This window comes from Elephas maximus, chromosome 5 (assembly GCF_024166365.1).
Source record: "Elephas maximus indicus isolate mEleMax1 chromosome 5, mEleMax1 primary haplotype, whole genome shotgun sequence".
Classification (NCBI taxonomy): Eukaryota; Metazoa; Chordata; class Mammalia; order Proboscidea; family Elephantidae; genus Elephas; species Elephas maximus.
The window spans coordinates 107,998,314-108,016,802 of record NC_064823.1 but is presented as its reverse complement, the minus strand read 5'-3'; the positions used below and the strand labels follow the sequence as shown (position 1 = coordinate 108,016,802).

Genomic DNA, 18,489 nt, shown 5'->3' with positions numbered 1-18,489 from the left:
TGATGAGTTGTGGAGTGACATCAAAGATATCATACATGAAGAAAGCAAGAGGGATCTCTGGGGGCGGAGCCAAGATGGCGGACTAGGCAGACGCTACCTCGGATCCCTCTTACAACAAAGACACGGAAAAACAAGTGAATCGATCATGTACATAACAATCTACGAACCCTGAACAACAAACACAGATTTAGAGATGGAGAACGAACTAATACAGGGAAACAGCAATTGTTTCCAGAGCCTGGAGCCAGCGTACGAGTCAGGTACGGCACAAGCACAGAGCTGCTCCACCCCCCTGAACTAACCCCGGGAAGGGGCCCAGCCGGGTCGCGCGGGTGGCGTGGGACGCAGCCGGTAAGAGAAGTCCCCGGGAGGCAGCGACTGGTGTTGGAGCGGGGAGAACAGCGTCCCAGCCGGGACACTCGGTCACGGCACAAGCACGGGGAGCTGCTCCACCCATCTGAACTAACCCCGGGAGGAGGCCCAAGTGGTTCTTCGGGGCGGCACGGCCACGCGGCTGGAGGGACGAGAAGTCCCCGGGAGGCAGCGACTGATTTTGGAGTCGAGAGTGCACCGTCCCAGTAGGGGAGCCTTGACACTGGGCGTGGGGCTGGAAGCGGAGGATCTGACCGTGACTCCAGTGGGCCAGACCCCCCGGGGGCAATCGCCACACAGCCAGCACACATAGACGACGCGCCCCGCGGGAATCTCAGATATAATAGTCATTCCAAGAAAGACAAGCAACTCTGGCTATATTCTGAGGTGCTACTCTCCTATCTCTCTGTTCCCTCCCCCACCCTCCCCAGGCGGCTTCATTAACATCCGAATAACCTGAGCCAGAGGGAGAACTCTGATAGGGATCTGACTGCATTTTTTTTAGTGGATTTTCTGGAAAAACTAGTTTCCCAGTGATGGCTCGGAGACACCAATCCATATCAAACCACTTAAAGAAGCAGACCATGACAGCTTCTCCAACCCCCCAAACAAAAGAATCAAAATCTTTCCCAAATGAAGATACAATCTTGGAATTATCAGATACAGAATATAAAAAACTACTTTACAGAATGCTTAATGATATCACAAATGAAATTAGGATAACTGCAGAAAAAGCCAAGGAACACACTGATAAAACTGTTGAAGTACTCAAAAAGATTATTCAAGAACATAGTGGAAAAATTAATAAGTTGCAAGAATTCATAGAGAGACAACAGGTAGAAATCCAAAAGATTAACAATAAAATTACAGAATTAGACAACGCAATAGGAAGTCAGAGGAGCAGACTCGAGCGATTAGAATGCAGACTGGGACATCTGGAGGACCAGGGAATCAACACCAACATAGCTGAAAAAAAATCAGATAAAAGAATTAAAAAAAATGAAGAAACCCTAAGAATTATGTGGGACTCTATCAAGAAGGATAACCTGCGGGTGATTGGAGTCCCAGAACAGGGAGGGGAGACAGAAAACACAGAGAAAATAGTTGAAGAACTCCTGACAGAAAACTTCCCTGACATCATGAAAAACAAAAGGATATCTATCCAAGATGCTCATCGAACCCCATTTAAGATTGATCCAAAAAGAAAAACACCAAGACATATTGTCATCAAACTCACCAAAACCAAAGATAAACAGAAAATTTTAAAAGCAGCCAGGGAGAAAAGAAAGGTTTCCTTCAAGGGAGAATCAATAAGAATAAGTTCAGACTACTCAGCAGAAACCATGCAGGCAAGAAGGGAATGGGACGACATATACAGAACACTGAAGGAGAAAAACTGCCAGCCAAGGATCATATATCCAGCAAAACTCTCTCTGAAATATGAAGGCGAAATTAAGATATTTACAGACAAACACAAGTTTAGAGAATTTACAAAAACCAAACCAAAGCTACAAGAAATACTAAAGGATATTGTTTGGTCAGAGAACCAATAATATCAGATATCAGCACAACACAAGGTCACAAAACAGAACGTCCTGATATCAACTCAAATAGGGAAATCACAAAAACAAACAAATTAAGATTAATTAAAAAAAATACACATAACAGGGAATCATGGAAGTCAATAGGTAAAAGATCACAATAATCAAAAAGAGGGACTAAATACAGGAGGCATTGAACTGCCATATGGAGAGTGATACAAGGCGATATAGAACAATACAAGTTAGGTTTTTACTTAGAAAAATAGGGGTAAATAATAAGGTAACCACAAAAAGGTATAACAACTCTATAACTCAAGATAAAAGCCAAGAAAAACGTAACGACTCAACTAACATAAAGTCAAACACTATGAAAATGAGGATCTCACAATTTACTAAGAAAAACGCCTCAGCACAAAAAAGTATGTGGAAAAATGAAATTGTCAACAAACACATAAAAAGGCATCAAAATGACAGCACTAAAAACTTATTTATCTATAATTACCCTGAATGTAAATGAACTAAATGCACCAATAAAGAGAGAGTCACAGACTGGATAAAGAAACACGATCCATCTATATGCTGCCTACAAGAGACACACCTTAGACTTAGAGACACAAACAAACTAAAACTCAAAGGATGGAAAAAAGTATATCAAGCAAACAATAAGCAAAAAAGAAGAGGGGTAGCAATATTAATTTCTGACAAAATAGACTTTAGACTTAAATCCACCACAAAGGATAAAGAAGGACACTATATAATGATAAAAGGGACAATTGATCAGGAAGACATAACCATATTAAATATATATGCAACCAATGACAGGGCTGCAAGATACATAAATCAAATTTTAACAGAATTGAAAAGTGAGATAGATACCTCCACAATTATAGTAGGAGACTTCAACACACCACTTTCAGAGAAGGACAGGACATCCAGTAAGAAGCTCAACAGAGACACGGAAGATCTAATTACAACAATCAACCAACTTGACCTCATTGACTTATACAGAACTCTCCACCCAACTGCTGCAAAATATACTTTTTTTTCTAGCGCACATGGAACATTCTCTAGAATAGACCACATATTAGGTCATAAAACAAACCTTTGCAGAGTCCAAAACATCGAAATATTACAAAGCATCTTCTCAGACCACAAGGCAATAAAACTAGAAATCAATAACAGAAAAACTAGGGAAAAGAAATCAAATACTTGGAAACTGAACAATACCCTCCTAAAAAAAGACTGGGTTATAGAAGACATCAAGGAGGGAATAAGGAAATTCATAGAAAGCAACGAGAAGGAAAATACTTCCTATCAAAACCTCTGGGACACAGCAAAAGCAGTGCTCAGAGGCCAATTTATATCAATAAATGCACACATACAAAAAGAAGAAAGAGCCAAAATCAGAGAACTGTCCCTACAACTTGAACAAATAGAAAGTGAGCAACAAAAGAATCCATCAGGCACCAGAAGAAAACAAATAATAAAAATTAGAGCTGAACTAAATGAATTAGAGAACAGAAAAACAATTGAAAGAATTAACAAAGCCAAAAGCTGGTTCTTTGAAAAAATTAACAAAATTGATAAACCTTTGGCTAGACTGACTAAAGAAATACAGGAAAGGAAACAAATAACCCGAATAAGAAACGAGAAGGACCACATCACAACAGAACCAAATGAAATTAAAAGAATCATTTCAGATTATTATGAAAAATTGTACTCTAACAAATTTGAAAACCTAGGAGAAATGGACGAATTCCTGGAAAAACACTACCTACCTAAACTAACACATTCAGAAGTAGAACAACTAAATAGACCCGTAACAAAAAAAGACATTGAAACGGTAATCAAAAAACTCCCAACAAAAAAAAGCCCTGGCCCGGACGGCTTCACTGCAGAGTTCTACCAAACTTTCAGAGAAGAGTTAACACCACTACTACTAAAGGTATTCCAAAGCATAGAAAATGACGGAATACTACCCAACTCATTCTATGAAGCCACCATCTCCCTGATACCAAAACCAGGTAAAGACATTACAAAAAAAGAAAATTATAGACCTATATCCCTCATGAACATTGATGCAAAAATCCTCAACAAAATTCTAGCCAATAGAATCCAACAACACATCAAAAAAACAATTCACCCTGATCAAGTGGAATTTATACCAGGTATGCAAGGCTGGTTTAATATCAGAAAAACCATTAATGTAATCCATCACATAAATAAAACAAAAGACAAAAACCACATGATCTTATCAATTGATGCAGAAAAGGCATTTGACAAAGTCCAACACCCATTCATGATAAAAACTCTTACCAAAATAGGAATTGAAGGAAAATTCCTCAACATAATAAAGGGCATCTATGCAAAGCCAACAGCCAATATCACTCTAAATGGAGAGAACCTGAAAGCATTTCCCTTGAGAACGGGAACCAGACAAGGATGCCCTTTATCACCGCTCTTATTTAACATCGTGCTGGAAGTCCTAGCCAGGGCAATTAGGCTAGACAAAGAAATAAAAGGTATCCGGATTGGCAAGGAAGAAGTAAAGTTATCACTATTTGCAGATGACATGATTATATACACAGAAAACCCTAAGGAATCCTCCAGAAAACTACTGAAACTAATAGAAGAGTTTGGCAGAGTCTCAGGTTATAAAATAAACATACAAAAATCACTTGGATTCCTCTACATCAACAAACAGAACACCGAAGAGGAAATAACCAAATCAATACCATTCACAGTAGCCCCCAAGAAGATAAAATACTTAGGAATAAATCTTACCAAGGATGTAAAAGACCTATACAAAGAAAACTACAAAGCTCTACTACAAGAAATTCAAAAGGACATACTTAAGTGGAAAAACATACCTTGCTCATGGATAGGAAGACTTAACATAGTAAAAATGTCTATTCTACCAAAAGCCATCTATACATTTAACGCACTTCCGATCCAAATTCCAATGTAATATTTTAAGGGGATAGAGAAACAAATCACCAATTTCATATGGAAGGGAAAGAAGCCCCGGATAAGCAAAGCACTACTGAAAAAGAAGAAGAAAGTGGGAGGCTTCACTTTACCTGACTTCAGAACCTATCATACAGCCACAGTAGTCAAAACAGCCTGGTACTGGTACAACAACAGGCACATAGACCAATGGAACAGAATTGAGAACCCAGACATAGATCCATCCACGTATGAGCAGCTGATATTTGACAAAGGACCAGTGTCAATTAATTGGGGAAAAGATAGCCTTTTTAACAAATGGTGCTGGCATAACTGGATATTCATTTGCAAAAAAATGAAACAGGACCCATACCTCACACCATGCACAAAAACTAACTCCAAGTGGATCAAAGACCTAAACATAAAGACTAAAACGATAAAGATCATGGAAGAAAAAATTGGGACAACCCTAGGAGCCCTAATACAAGGTATAAACAGAATACAAAACATTACCAAAAATGATGAAGAGAAACCCGATAACTGGGAGCTCCTAAAAATCAAACACCTATGCTCATCTAAAGACTTCTCCAAAAGAGTAAAAAGACCACCTACAGATTGGGAAAGGATTTTCAGCTATGACATCTCCGACCAGCGCCTGATCTCTAAAGTCTACATGATTCTGTCAAAACTCAACCACAAAAAGACAAACAACCCAATCAAGAAGTGGGCAAAGGATATGAACACACATTTCACTAAAGAAGATATCCAGGCAGCCAACAGATACATGAGAAAATGCTCTCGATCATTAGCCATTAAAAAAAAAAAAATGAAATGCAAATTAAAACTACGATGAGATTTCATCTCACACCAGCAAGGCTGGCATTAATCCAAAAAACACAAAATAATAAATGTTGGAGAGGCTGCGGAGAGATTGGAACTCTCATACACTGCTGGTGGGAATGTAAAATGGTACAACCACTTTGGAAATCTATCTGGCGTTATCTTAAACAGTTAGAAATAGAACTACCATACAACCCAGAAATCCCACTCCTGGGAATATACCCTAGAGATACAAGAGCCTTCATACAAACAGATATATGCACACCCATGTTTATTGCAGCTCTGTTTACAATAGCAAAAAGTTGGAAGCAACCAAGGTGTCCATCAACGGATGAATGGTTAAATAAATTGTGGTATATTCACACAATGGAATACTACGCATCGATAAAGAACAGTGACAAATCTCTGAAACATTTCATAACATGGAGGAACCTGGAAGGCATTATGCTGAGTGAAATTAGTCAGAGGCAAAAGGACAAATATTGTATAAGACCACTATTATAAAATCTTGAGAAACAGTAAACCTGAGAAGAACACATACTTGTGTGGTTATGAGGAGGGGAGGGAGGGAGGGAGGGAGGGAGAGGGTTTTTTATTGATTAATCAGTAGATAAGAACTGCTTTAGGTGAAGGGAAAGACAACACTCAATACATGGAAGGTCAGCTCAACTGGACTGGACCAAAAGCAAAGAAGTTTCCGGGATAAAATGAATGCTTCAAAGGTCAGTGGAGCAAGGGCGAGGGTCTGGGGAACATGGTTTGCGGGGACTTCTAAGTCAATTGGCAAAATAATTCTATTATGAAATCATTCTGCATCCCACTTTGAAATGTGGCATCTGGGGTCTTAAATGCTAACAAGCGGCCATCTAAGATGCATCAATTGGTCTCAACCCACCTGGAGCAAAGGAAAATGAAGAACACCAAGGCCACACAACAACGAAGAGCCCAAGAGACAGAAAGGGCCACATGAACCAGAGACCTACATCATCCTGAGACCAGAAGAACTAGTTGGTGCCCGGCCACAATCGATGACTGCCCTGACAGGGAGCACAGCAGAGGACCCCTGAGGGAGCAGGAGATCAGTGGGATGCAGACCCCAAATTCTCATAAAAAGACCAAACTTAATGGTCTGACTGAGACTAGAGGAATCCCGGTGGCCACGGTCCCCAGACCTTCTGTTGGCACAGGACAGGAACCATCCCCGAAGACAACTCATCAGACATGAAAGGGACTGGTCAGGGGTTGGGAGAGAGACGCTGATGAAGAGTGAGCTAATTATATCAGGTGTACACTTGAGATTGTGTTGGCAACTCTTGTCTGGAGGGGGCATGGGAAGATAGAGAGAGAGGGAAGCCGGCAAAATTGTCAAGAAAGGAGAGACTGAAAGGGCTGACTCAAGAGGGGGAGAGCAAGTGGGAGTAGGGAGTGAGATGTATGTAAACTTATATGTGACAGACTGATTGGATTTGTAAACGTTCACTTGAAGCTTAATACAAGTTTAAAAAAAAAGAAAGCAAGAGGTCATTAAAAAGACAGGAAAGAAGGAAAAGACGGAAGTGGATGTCCGAAGAGACTCTGAAACTTGCTCTTGAATGCAGACTAGCTAAAGCAAAAGGAAGAAATGATGAAGTAAAAGAGCTGAACAGAAGGTTTCAAAGGGTGGCCAAGAAGACAAGGTAAAGTATTATAATGACATGTGCAAAGGCCTGGAGACAGAAAACCGAAAGGGAAGAACACACTAGGCATTTCTCAAGCTGAAAGAACTGAAAAAAAAAAAATTCAAGGCTCGAGTTGCAATATTGAAGGATTCTACAGGGGAAATATTAAACGATGCAGGAAGCATCAAAAGACGATGGAAGGAATACACAGAGCCACTGTACCAAAAACAATTGGTCAACATTCAGCCATTACAGGAGGTAGCATTTGATCAGGAACTGCTGCTACTGAAGTAAGAGGCCCAAGTTGCACTGAAGGCATTGGCGAAAAACAAGGCTCCAGGAACTGACAGAATACCAACTGAGGTGTTTCAACAAAGGAATGCAGTGCTGGAAGTTCTCACTAGTCTATGCCAAGAAATTTGGAAGACAGCTACCTGGCCAACTGACTTAGAGACAATAGGGGCAAAGCAAACAAACAAACAAACAGGTATTTTTGGTGTTTATTTGAGTGTCTTATGAAAGTCTTTTGGGATGAATGACTGAAAAAATGGGAAATCTCATACTACTATGCACTTTCTGGCAAGGATATTGAGCAGCGTTCCACTTGCAAAGTCAGACATGGTCAATTTCTATTTCAAATTCAGATGCATTTCAAGATGGCTCCCCTTCAGATTTGGGGAGAGTTGATCTCGGTTGGAGCTGGGTTTAACAAGGAGATCATGACAATTACTATTGGCTCAGAACTCACCGAACGCATACAAAGGCCATTCCTAACAGATCATGGTGAATGAGAAATCAACAGAAGATAGAAGTTCCTCTTAACATGCAGGCCAAGACTGGGACTTTTAGAAATCAAAACAATAAAAAGGTTACAGTGCCCCCCACCTCCTTCCATACGTCAAAAGAAAGACAACACTAAGCCAATAAAATGAATTTATGGAAACCCAACGAAGTTATAGTTTTTCCAAAGAAAACAACTTCAGAGTTTCTTTAAGTGCCAAAATCTATTTTTTTTTAAGTTTCTCTCTCTTTTAACTAATTAATTATGTTTTTGGTGCCTTTGCTTTGCCAGTGTTGTAAACCCTTTTTGATCTGCCTATTTGGAAATGATAACAACACCTAATCTAATAGTTATCATATGCTTATTACATGTCATGCATGCATTTTTCTGTGCACTAGGTAAGAGAACAAATTTAACCTTTATTTCTATCCTATGAGGTAAGTAAGGGGTCTCATAGGATTGATATAATGATTAAATTTGTTCTTTTACCTAGTATACAGAAAAATGTGTCATCGCTGAGTCAGAATTGGCTTGACAACACCTAACAACAACAACATGATGTAAGTCCTATTATAATCTTTAGTTTTATAGTCAAGGAAACTGAGGCACAAAGACTTAACTTGCCTAAGATCAGATAACAGAGTTATTAAGTGGCAGAGCCAGGATTAAACCTAGGAGTTTGGCTCTAGGGTCTCTTGTCTTAACGTCTAAAACCCAGCCCTGTTGGCATGGTGTATGTGGCCCACCTGGACCAGCCCTAACCTGCCTTTCCAGTCCTTCCTTTTGCCTCTGGCCCTGGCACCAGCTACCTGAGTTAGCTGCTAAAATTTACCACACATTTCACTCTTGTGGCTCTTCTCACACACCACTCCCTTTGCCTCCATTCTAGCCCTTCTTTACCTTGTTAATACCTACCCATTCTAGGTTCCCTTTGGGCATCTCCTCTCTGAAGAGCCTTCCCTGAGCACCATGTCTGTGTAGGTGCCTCCCATGGCAGGCTGTTATGGCACTTGTTCATGAAATTGCAACCATATGACTCCTTGTCTGCTTCCCACAGCAGAGTGATCCTTGAGGGCAGAGAAAAGTGTTTTAAATCACTGTGTCCCTAACCTAGACCAGTATCTGGTACACAATGAATGCTTTGTTATTGTTACTAGTTACTATCAAGTTGACTCTGACTCATGGTGACCCCGTGTATAACAGAAAGAAACATTGCCCTGTCCTGCATCATCTTCATGATCATTGGCATGTTTGAGTCCATTGTTGTGGCCCCATTGTGTCAGTCCATCTCACTGAGCATTTCTGTTGCCTTTGCTGGCCCTCCACTTTACCAACCATAATGTCCTTCTCCAGTGATTGGCCCCTCCTGTTGATGCATCCAAAATAAGCGAGTTGAAGTCTTAGAAAATGTTCTGTGATCCATAGGGTTTTTGTTGGCTAATTTTCAGAAGTAGATCACCGGGCATTTCCTCCTAGTCTCTTTAGTCTGGAAGCTCAGCTAAAACTTGTCTACCATGCGTGGCATAGCTTCCAGCACCATAGCAACATGCAGGTTACCACAGTATGGTGAGCTGACATAAGGGTGGTAGAAACGCTTAGCATATATTTTTGAAAAAATAAATGAAGGAGAGCCTGAACTAGGACTTGGTAGAATAGAAAAAATGAGCAGTGATTGCCCACATACCAGCTAAGGACCCTGGTGGTGCAATGGCTAAGCACTTAACTGCTAACCAAAGGTCGGTCGTTCAAACCCACCAATGGCTCCTTAGGAGAAAAGACCTGGCAATCTGCTCCCGTAAATATTACAGCCTTGACAAATTTCTAGAAACACACTGCTTACCTAAACTAATACAAGCTAAGATAGGAAACCTTAAAGACTTATAATAAGAGAAGAGATTGAAGAGGTAGTAAAAAAAACTCCTAACAACAACAAAAAAACCCTGGCCTCCACGGCTTCAATGGATAATTCTACCAAACATTCAGAGAAGACCTCACATCAGTACTACACAAACTATTTCAAAACATAAAAAAGGAAGAAATACTCCTAAATTCATTTTATGAAGCCTACATAACCCTGATACTGAGGCAAGGCAAAACCACCATAAAAGAAGAAAATTATAGACAAATATCTTTCACGAATATAGATGTAAAAATTAACAAAATTCTAGTCAACAGAATTCAGCATCATATCAAAAAAAAATAATATACCACAACCAAGTGGTATTCATACCAGGTATGCAAGAATGGTTCAAAATTAGAAAATCAATAGAGGTAATGCACCACAAAAATAAAACAAAAAAAAAATGACATGATCATCTCAATCGATGCAGAAAAGGCATTTGATAAAGTCCAACACTCATTCCTGACTTAAAAAAAAAAAAATTCTCATCAAAGTAGGAATAGAAGGGAAATTCCTTAACATAATAAAGGCCATCTATACAAAACCAACAGCCATCATCAATCTCTCCAGAGACTGAAAGCATTCCCCTTGAGAATGGGAACAATACAAGAATGCCCTTTATCACCACTCCTATTTAACATTGTGCTGGAAGTCCTAGCTAGAGCAATAAGAAATAAGGAAAAGAAATAAAGGGTATCCACATCAGAAAGGAAGAAGTAAAACTATCCCTATTTGCATTTTTTTTTTTTTTTTTTATGATCCTATATAGAGAGAGCCCCAAAGATTCCACAAGAAAACTCCTGGAACTAATAGATTCAACAAAGTAGCAGGATACAAGATCAACATACAAAAGTCAGTTGGATTCCTATATACAAACAAAGAGAAATCTGAAAAGGAAATCAAGAAAACAATACCATTTATAAAAGCCCCTAAAAATATAAAATACTTAGGAATAAATCTAACCAGGGACATAAAAGACCTATACAAAAAAAAAAAAAAAAACTACAAACACTGCTGTAAGAAATCAAAAGAGACCTACGTATGTGCAAAAACATACCATGCTCATGAATAGGAAGACTCAACATTGTGAAAATGTCAATCCTACCCAAATGATCTACAGATATAATGCAATCCCAATCCAAATACCAACAGCATTATCTAACAAGATGGAAAAACTAATCACTGACTTTAGATGGAAAGAAAAGAGGTCCCAGATAAGTAAAAGCGTTACTGAAAAAGAAAAACAAAGTAGGAGGCCTCACACTACCTGATCTCAGAATCTATTGTACAGTGACGGTAGTCAAAACAGCCTGGTACTGGTACAACAACAGACATAGATCAAAGGGACTGAATTGGGAGCCCGGCCATAAATCCAACCACCTAGTGTCAGCTGATCTTTGATAAAGGACCAAAGTCCATTAAATGGGGAAAAAACAGTCTCTTTAATGAGTGGTGCTGGCAAAACTGAATGTCCATCTGTAAAAAAATGAAACAGGAGCCATACCTCACAGTATATACAAAAACTGTTTTGAAATGAATCAAAGACCTAAATATAAAACCTGAGAGTATAAAGATTATAGAAGAAAAAGTAGGGACAACACTAGGGGTCCTAATATACAGCATAAATAGAATATAAACTATAACTAACAATGCACGAAGACCAGAAGATAAACTAGATAACTGAGAGCACCTAAAAAATTAAACACTTATGCTCATCAAAAGACTTCACCAAAAAAGTAAAAAGAGAACCTACAGACTGGGAAAAAAATTTTGGCTATGGCATACCTGACAAGGGTCTAATCTCTAAAATCTATAAAGTAGTGTAAAACCTCAACAACAAAAAGGCAAATAATCCAATCAAAAATGGGCAAAGAACATGAACAGACACGTCACCAAAGAAGACATCCAGGCAGCCAACAGATACATGAGGAAATGCTCCAGATCACTAGCCATTAGAGAAATGCAAATCAAAACTACAGTGAGATACCATCTCGCCCTGACATTACTGGTACAAATAAAAAAAAACAGAAAATAACAAATGTTGGAGAAGTTTTGGGGAGGCTGGAACTCTTACGCACTGCTGGTGGGACTGTAAAATGGTACAACCACTATGGAAAACAATGTGGCTCTTCTTTAAAAAGCTAGAAATAGAAATAACATATAATTCAGCAATCCCACTTCTAGTAATATCTCCTAGAGAAATAAGAGCCATCACGTGAATAGACATATCCACATCCATGTTCACTGTAGTATTATTCACAGTAGCAAAAAGAGAGAAATAACCCAAGTGCCCGTCAACAGATGAATGGAAAAACAAATTATGGTGCATACATACAATGGAATACTATACAATGATAAAGAACAATGATGAGTCTGTGAGATTAGATATCCTACAATATGAATGAATCTGGAGGGCATTATGCTGAGGGAAATAAGTCAATCGTGAAAGGATAAATGCTATATGAGACCACTACTACAAAAACTCATGAAAAGTTTACACACAGAGAGAAACAATCCTTGGTGTTTACAAGAGAGGGGAGGGCTGGGGAGGGGAAATCATTAAGTAGATAGTAGAAGTGTTAACTTTGCTGAAGGGAAAGACATAATACATAATAGAGGCGAAATCAGCACAACTTGATCAAGGCAAAGTCATAGGAGCTTCATAGAGACACCCAAACACCCTGCGGGACTGAGGTACTGGGGCTGAGGGCTGGGGACCATGGTTGCAGGGGTCATCTAGGCCAGTTGGCATAGCATAGGTCATAAAGAAAATGTTATGCATTCAACTTTGGTGAATAGAGTCTGGGGTTTAAAAAACTTGCAAGTGGCCATCTAAGATACATTAGCTGGTGCCATCCCGCCCAGAGCAAAGGAGAATGAAGAAAAACAAAGACAGAAGGGAAAGATTTGTCCAAAGGACTAATGAACCACAAGCACCACAGCCTCCACCAGCCTGAGCCCAGAAAAACTAGATGTTCCCGGGTGACTGCCACTGACCACTCTTGACAGAGCAGGAGAAAAATGTAGCACAAATTTCAGATTCACACACACACACACACACATGCACGCACAACACACACACACATGTATACAGACAAAGACCAGGCTTACTGGTCTGGTGGAGACTGGAGAAACTCCTGAGAGTATGGCCCCTTCAGCCAAAGATTAGATAGGTCTATGAAACAAATGATAACACACGTGAGGAACGTGCTTCTTAGTTCAGTCATATATATGAGGTCAAATGGGCAACACCTGCCCAAAAACAAAGACAAGAAGGCAGGAAGGGACATGAAAAATGAACTGATGGACACAGGGAACCCGGGGTGGAGGAAAGGTAGAGGGTTGACAGATTGAGGGGATTTCAACCAATATCACAAAACAATCTGTGCATAAGTTGTTGAATGAGAAACTAATTTCTCTGTAAACTTACACCTAAGGTACAATTAAAAAAAGATTACAGCCTTGGAAACCCTTTGGGACAGCTGTATTCTGTCCTATAGGGTCACTATGAGTTGGAATAGACTTGATGGTACACAACAGCAACCCTGAGCTGATAACGAGGAGCCTTGGCCATGCAGTTTAGAACAGTATTGAATGTAATAGAATACATGGCTTGAACCACATTTTTTTTTAATAATTTTTATTGAGCTTTAAGTGAACGTTTACAAATCAAGTCAGTCTGGCACATATAAGCTTATATATACCTTACTCCATACTCCCACTTACTCTCCCCCTAATAAGTCAGCCTGCTCCCTCCTTCCAGTCTCTCCTTTCGTGACAATTTTGCCAGTTTCTAACCCTCTCTACCCTCCTATCTCCCCTCCAGACAGGAGATGCCAACACAGTCTCAAGTGTCCACCTAATACAAGTAGCTCACTCTTCATCAGCATCTCTCTCCAACCCATTGTCCAGTCCCTTCCATGTCTGATGAGTTGTCTTCGGGAGTGGTTCCTGTCCTGGGCCAACAGGTTTGGGGACCATGACTGCCGGGATTCCTCTAGTCTCAGTCAGACCGTTAAGTCTGGTCTTTTTATGAGAATTTGGGGTCTGCATCCCACTGTTCTCCTGCTCCCTCAGGGGTTCTCTGTTGTGCTCCCTGTCAGGGCAGTCATCGGTTGTGGCCGGGCACCATCTAGTTCTTCTGGTCTCAGGATGATGTAAGTCTCCGGTTGAACCACACTTTTTAAGGCCTGGTGTTTGTGACATCTACCCAATCCATATGGAGGAATATGCTCTACTCCCCAACAAATCAAAGACAGTGACAACATGCGCACACACATGCATGTCATGGTCACAGAGCAACGTTTGAGTTTCTCATCGATGTCACAATTGAGTGAATGTCCTCTTCTCCTCCCTCCCCTCATTCCCTTTCCTTTTCTTCCTAAGTACTTCAGACCGTAAGGCCATTTTGTGTGGCTGAGCATCCATGTGGGTGGTAGAGAAGATACAGTGGCTCAGGGCAGGTTGTCAGAGCTGAAGCAGGAGAGAAGGGCTTTCACGCAGGCGGGCTGCTGGCTCCCTGGCGTGGAATGTTAGAGATCTGGTAAGGTGAGTATGGTGTCCAAGCAGATAATGGGAAATGACCTTCATGGGGAGTCATAGTCTGAGTGGGGTGAGGAGGTTAGCCAACAGAAAGGCTGTCCAGCACAAGTGTTGGAGTCTGGATGGCAAAGGAAGGCATCCCTGTGAAAGGGCAGCCTGGCCTGGGCATTGGAACTCAAACAGGATGAGGGGGTGTCGGCATGGGGAAGACAGCTGTGGTAGTGACCACAGGTGGTTACAGTCAGGGGGTTGATCAAATAAGGAAATATATTGAGGATAATGGGAGCCAGGTATCTCACTGTCAGAGAAAAAGGGAGTTACAAATATGGAAAGGGACAAAACAAGAATGAACTCTGTGGTGTTGGATTGGAATTGGAAGCACCTGTGTGAATTTATGCTCTTCAATATGTAAAGATTAGTATAGAAATACACACACACACAAGTCTTAGCTCTGTGCACTGAGAGGGCTGAGAACAGCAATAATTCAGTTAGCAAAGAACACGTACTCAGAGGCCACTCTGGGTGGAGAAGGATTGGAGTGTCTGCCGTAGAAGCAGAATTGGGGTATAGCTCCTGCCTGTTGGTGCTCTGCCAAGGTGTGGGAGAGGGTTGGGCTCACCCCGCTCATTTAGTAAAGACTGGAAAGGTTCCTGAATAGCTAGATAGAGATAACACATGATATCTGATCATGCAATCCATTCGACTTATCTGACGATGGGCTCATCTGCCAGCACCATGAAGTGGAAACACCAAGGTCTCCTTTGTCATCTCAGAAAAGTCTGAGGGAATAACTAAGGACCAGCTCTTCAGTGTTTACCTGGAACATGGATTGTGCCAGTCCCCGTGTTCATTTGAGGCTTGGTCTAAAGTGGTGATAACAACTACTGCTTATTGGGCATCTTCTGTGGGCCAGAAACAGAGAGAGGTCTTTTAGTGTTCTCTTTCTAATTATCACGATGATTCTCCAACTTATGTTTTATAGAAACATCTCCATTTTATAGAAGAGAAAATGGAAGCTCAGAGAGATTTAGTAACTTGGTTAGGCTACGCTTCTAGGAGGGGATGACTCTGGGATTAGAAACCAAATCTGAATAGCTCTTTTCGCTGTTCTGTGCCGTCTCCCTTCACACAAGGCCTCTTGATCTGAAGCCTCTTCCACCTTGCCTCTCGCACCCAGCAGGCTTCCCAAACCCCCACCCCAACTCCCACAGATTAGTGGTTGCCTCCTGTGTGATCCCAGAGCACCTATCAACTGTACATAGTTGCATACAACTAATTTACAAAGCTTTGATTGAAGGCTGGGCCCCTCTTCTCTGTATTCACGGCATCTTGCCTGGACCCAGGATTAGAAGCAAATAAATTAATAAACCTCATTGCCGCTGAGTCAATTCTGACTCATATTGACCCTACAGGACAGAGTAGAACAGCCACATAGGGTTTCCAAGGAGCGGCTGGTGGATTCGAACTGCTGACCTTTTGATTAGTGGCTAACTCTTAGCCACTGCACCACTAGGGTAATAGTTTGCATTTATTGAGCACTTGCGAGCCTCTATAGGGTCACTATGAGTTGCAATCGACTCCACGGCAGTGGGGTTGGTTTTGGGTTTTTTTAAGGAGCCTCTGGCTGGTGCAAATAGTTAAGCACTTGACTACTAACCAAAAGGTTGGCAGTTTGGACCCACCCAGAGATGTCCCAGAAGAAAAGTCTAGCAATCTGCTCCTGAAAGGTCACAGCCTTGACAACCCTATGGAGCACAGTTCTACTCTGAAGCACATGGGGTCTTCATGAGTCGAAATTAACTCAATGGCAACTGGTTTTTAAAAATTTTTTTAGTATGTGCCAGCAAAGGCTTCACGTGCATTGTCTCATTTAAACCCTGAGACAACTTTAAGACAACTACCACTACCACCAGCTGCCATGTGCAGCTCCCCGCTTCGATGGCTCTGCACTCCTTGAGTGTATAGCTGGGACCACGGCCTGGCCCAGTGCTAGGCACAGGAAGCAGAGTTTATCAACATTCATCCAACTGGATTCAATTCCCGGGAATGGAAGTAAACAGGATACTGTGAAGATGTATTTCTGCATTTTTCAAGACAGTTCCAATTTTTAAAATTCCATCCTCTCATTGGACCATTTATCAGAATATGTGCCAATGAATGTAGCCTGATACTTGGCTAGGAACATACAGTCACCATTTTAGTGAAAAGAGGCAGGAGTTGACACATGTCGGTGGCTGAGTCACAATTTCTCTGGACCTAAATTTCTCCATGGGTAAAATGGGACTGATAATACCTGTTCCTATCATAGAAATGAAACAAAATGTGTATGTGCCTGCGTTTTGAATATTGATGAGAATAAAGTTGTATACAATCCAATTGCCATTCACAGGGTTGCTTACAGTTTTACTAACCTGTTTGGCAAATGGTTTCCATTCTTGAAAGTAAAGGAAGAAAGACGTTTCCGCGAAGACCAGTGCGGGGGGAAAAAATGAGCATGCGAAGAGCAAGTGTCCTGAGGCCTTTCTGGTATTTTGAAAAAAGATACAACTAGGTATTTCTGTCTACTGAACTCTCCTTAGGAGTTTCTCAATGATACAAATGGTTAATTACTTGACTACTAACCAAAAGTTTGGTAGTTCGAACCCACCCAGAGGCATTTTGGAAGATAGGCCTGGCGATCCGCTTCTGAAAGGTCACGGCCTTAAAAACCCTACTCTGCACACATGAGGTTGCCGTGAGTTGGAATGGACACAACGGCAACTAACAGCAAGGCTCTCCTCAGAGAATTTGTGTGTGTGTGTGTGCCCATCTGATAGAGGTGGGTGTGGGAGGCTGGCATAGTCAGGAGTCAAATTTTCTCAAATTGTATGAGATTCTACCTGGTGGAGAAACCAGGCAATCTTACCTTTGCTGCCTGTGGATCAGTTCCCAGGTGTAAGGGGCCTCAGGTGACAGTTCTTTTGGAAGCTGAGGTTTTCTGACTCCAGAGTAGTTCGGGAAAGCTTCTTTCTCTTTCCTGCACCTCGTCTTCCAGACATATGTGCAGACCACTCTGCCTTCGTATACTCAGAGGTTAATCAGCACATCCCCTGTCTTTTCTGCAAGGTTTGGGCAGAGCAGATCCATGATCCCGAGAGAGGGCAGCCTGTCAGGGCGCCACTTCGGTTGGAGAGCAGCCCCTCAGAGCAGCCGCTCGTTCGCATCAGTGACAAATCCATTTGGATGGGGCTAAGCCTCCCTCCCTCAAACTTCCTTCTGCTCTTGCCAAAATGCAGGACACTTTTGTTCACCTTTAGGGCTGCCAAGTCAGGCCTACCGCACCCCTGGATGTTGTTTTCCTGCAGGCAATGGGAACATGAGCTTGGAACCAGGGAAAGGAAATCAACAAGGAAACAAACACTGGCCACTGCACCTTCCGGCCATCGTTAGGTCTGGGACATCATCATGCTCAGAACCAGTCCCCAAATAAGCCAGGGCTTCCAACTGGACCTGTCTCAGAATCCTGCTTGTCTTTTTGTTTTTAAATGTGCAAAGAAAAGTGCATGAAATTCTATATCAGGCAAATGAAACAATCCTGAATTTTTCCAGTACCTTGCCAAAACTTCCAAAGATTTTCCATAAGCAGTACCACGCATCACTGGATGCTAGCTAATGTTCGTAGACAAAGAAAAGTGACGAGCAAGTTTAAGGGTGACACTATGAAAGATTTTTAATTCTAAAGATATAGGATTATTGTTTAAATAAGAATGTCTTCTGTTTACTTTTGACCATCATCACCTTTAGCAGCCACATCTTTGCTGACATTTATTGTGTTTACCGAATGCCTGGTCCTATGCTAATTTCCTGATGTGCATTATTTCATTTAATTCTCATCATAATCCTATAATCACCATTCCCACTTTATAAAGA

General features: G+C 41.2%; 1 protein-coding gene across 4 annotated transcripts in view; it reads right to left on the bottom strand.

Annotated features, from left to right (window-relative positions):
• LNX1 (ligand of numb-protein X 1) overlaps positions 1 to 17,810 on the bottom strand; it is a 241,715-nt gene extending 223,905 nt beyond the window's left edge. For 3 of the 4 annotated variants that reach the window (XM_049886898.1, XM_049886897.1, XM_049886900.1), the window contains exon 1: positions 17,486 to 17,810. The gene's annotated coding sequence lies outside the window, so the exon portion shown is untranslated. Of the gene's footprint in view, positions 1 to 9,053; positions 9,206 to 17,485 lie in introns of all 4 variants that reach the window. The other variant, XM_049886899.1, reaches the window with a different exon arrangement.
• Between the last annotated feature and the right edge of the window lie 679 nt (positions 17,811 to 18,489).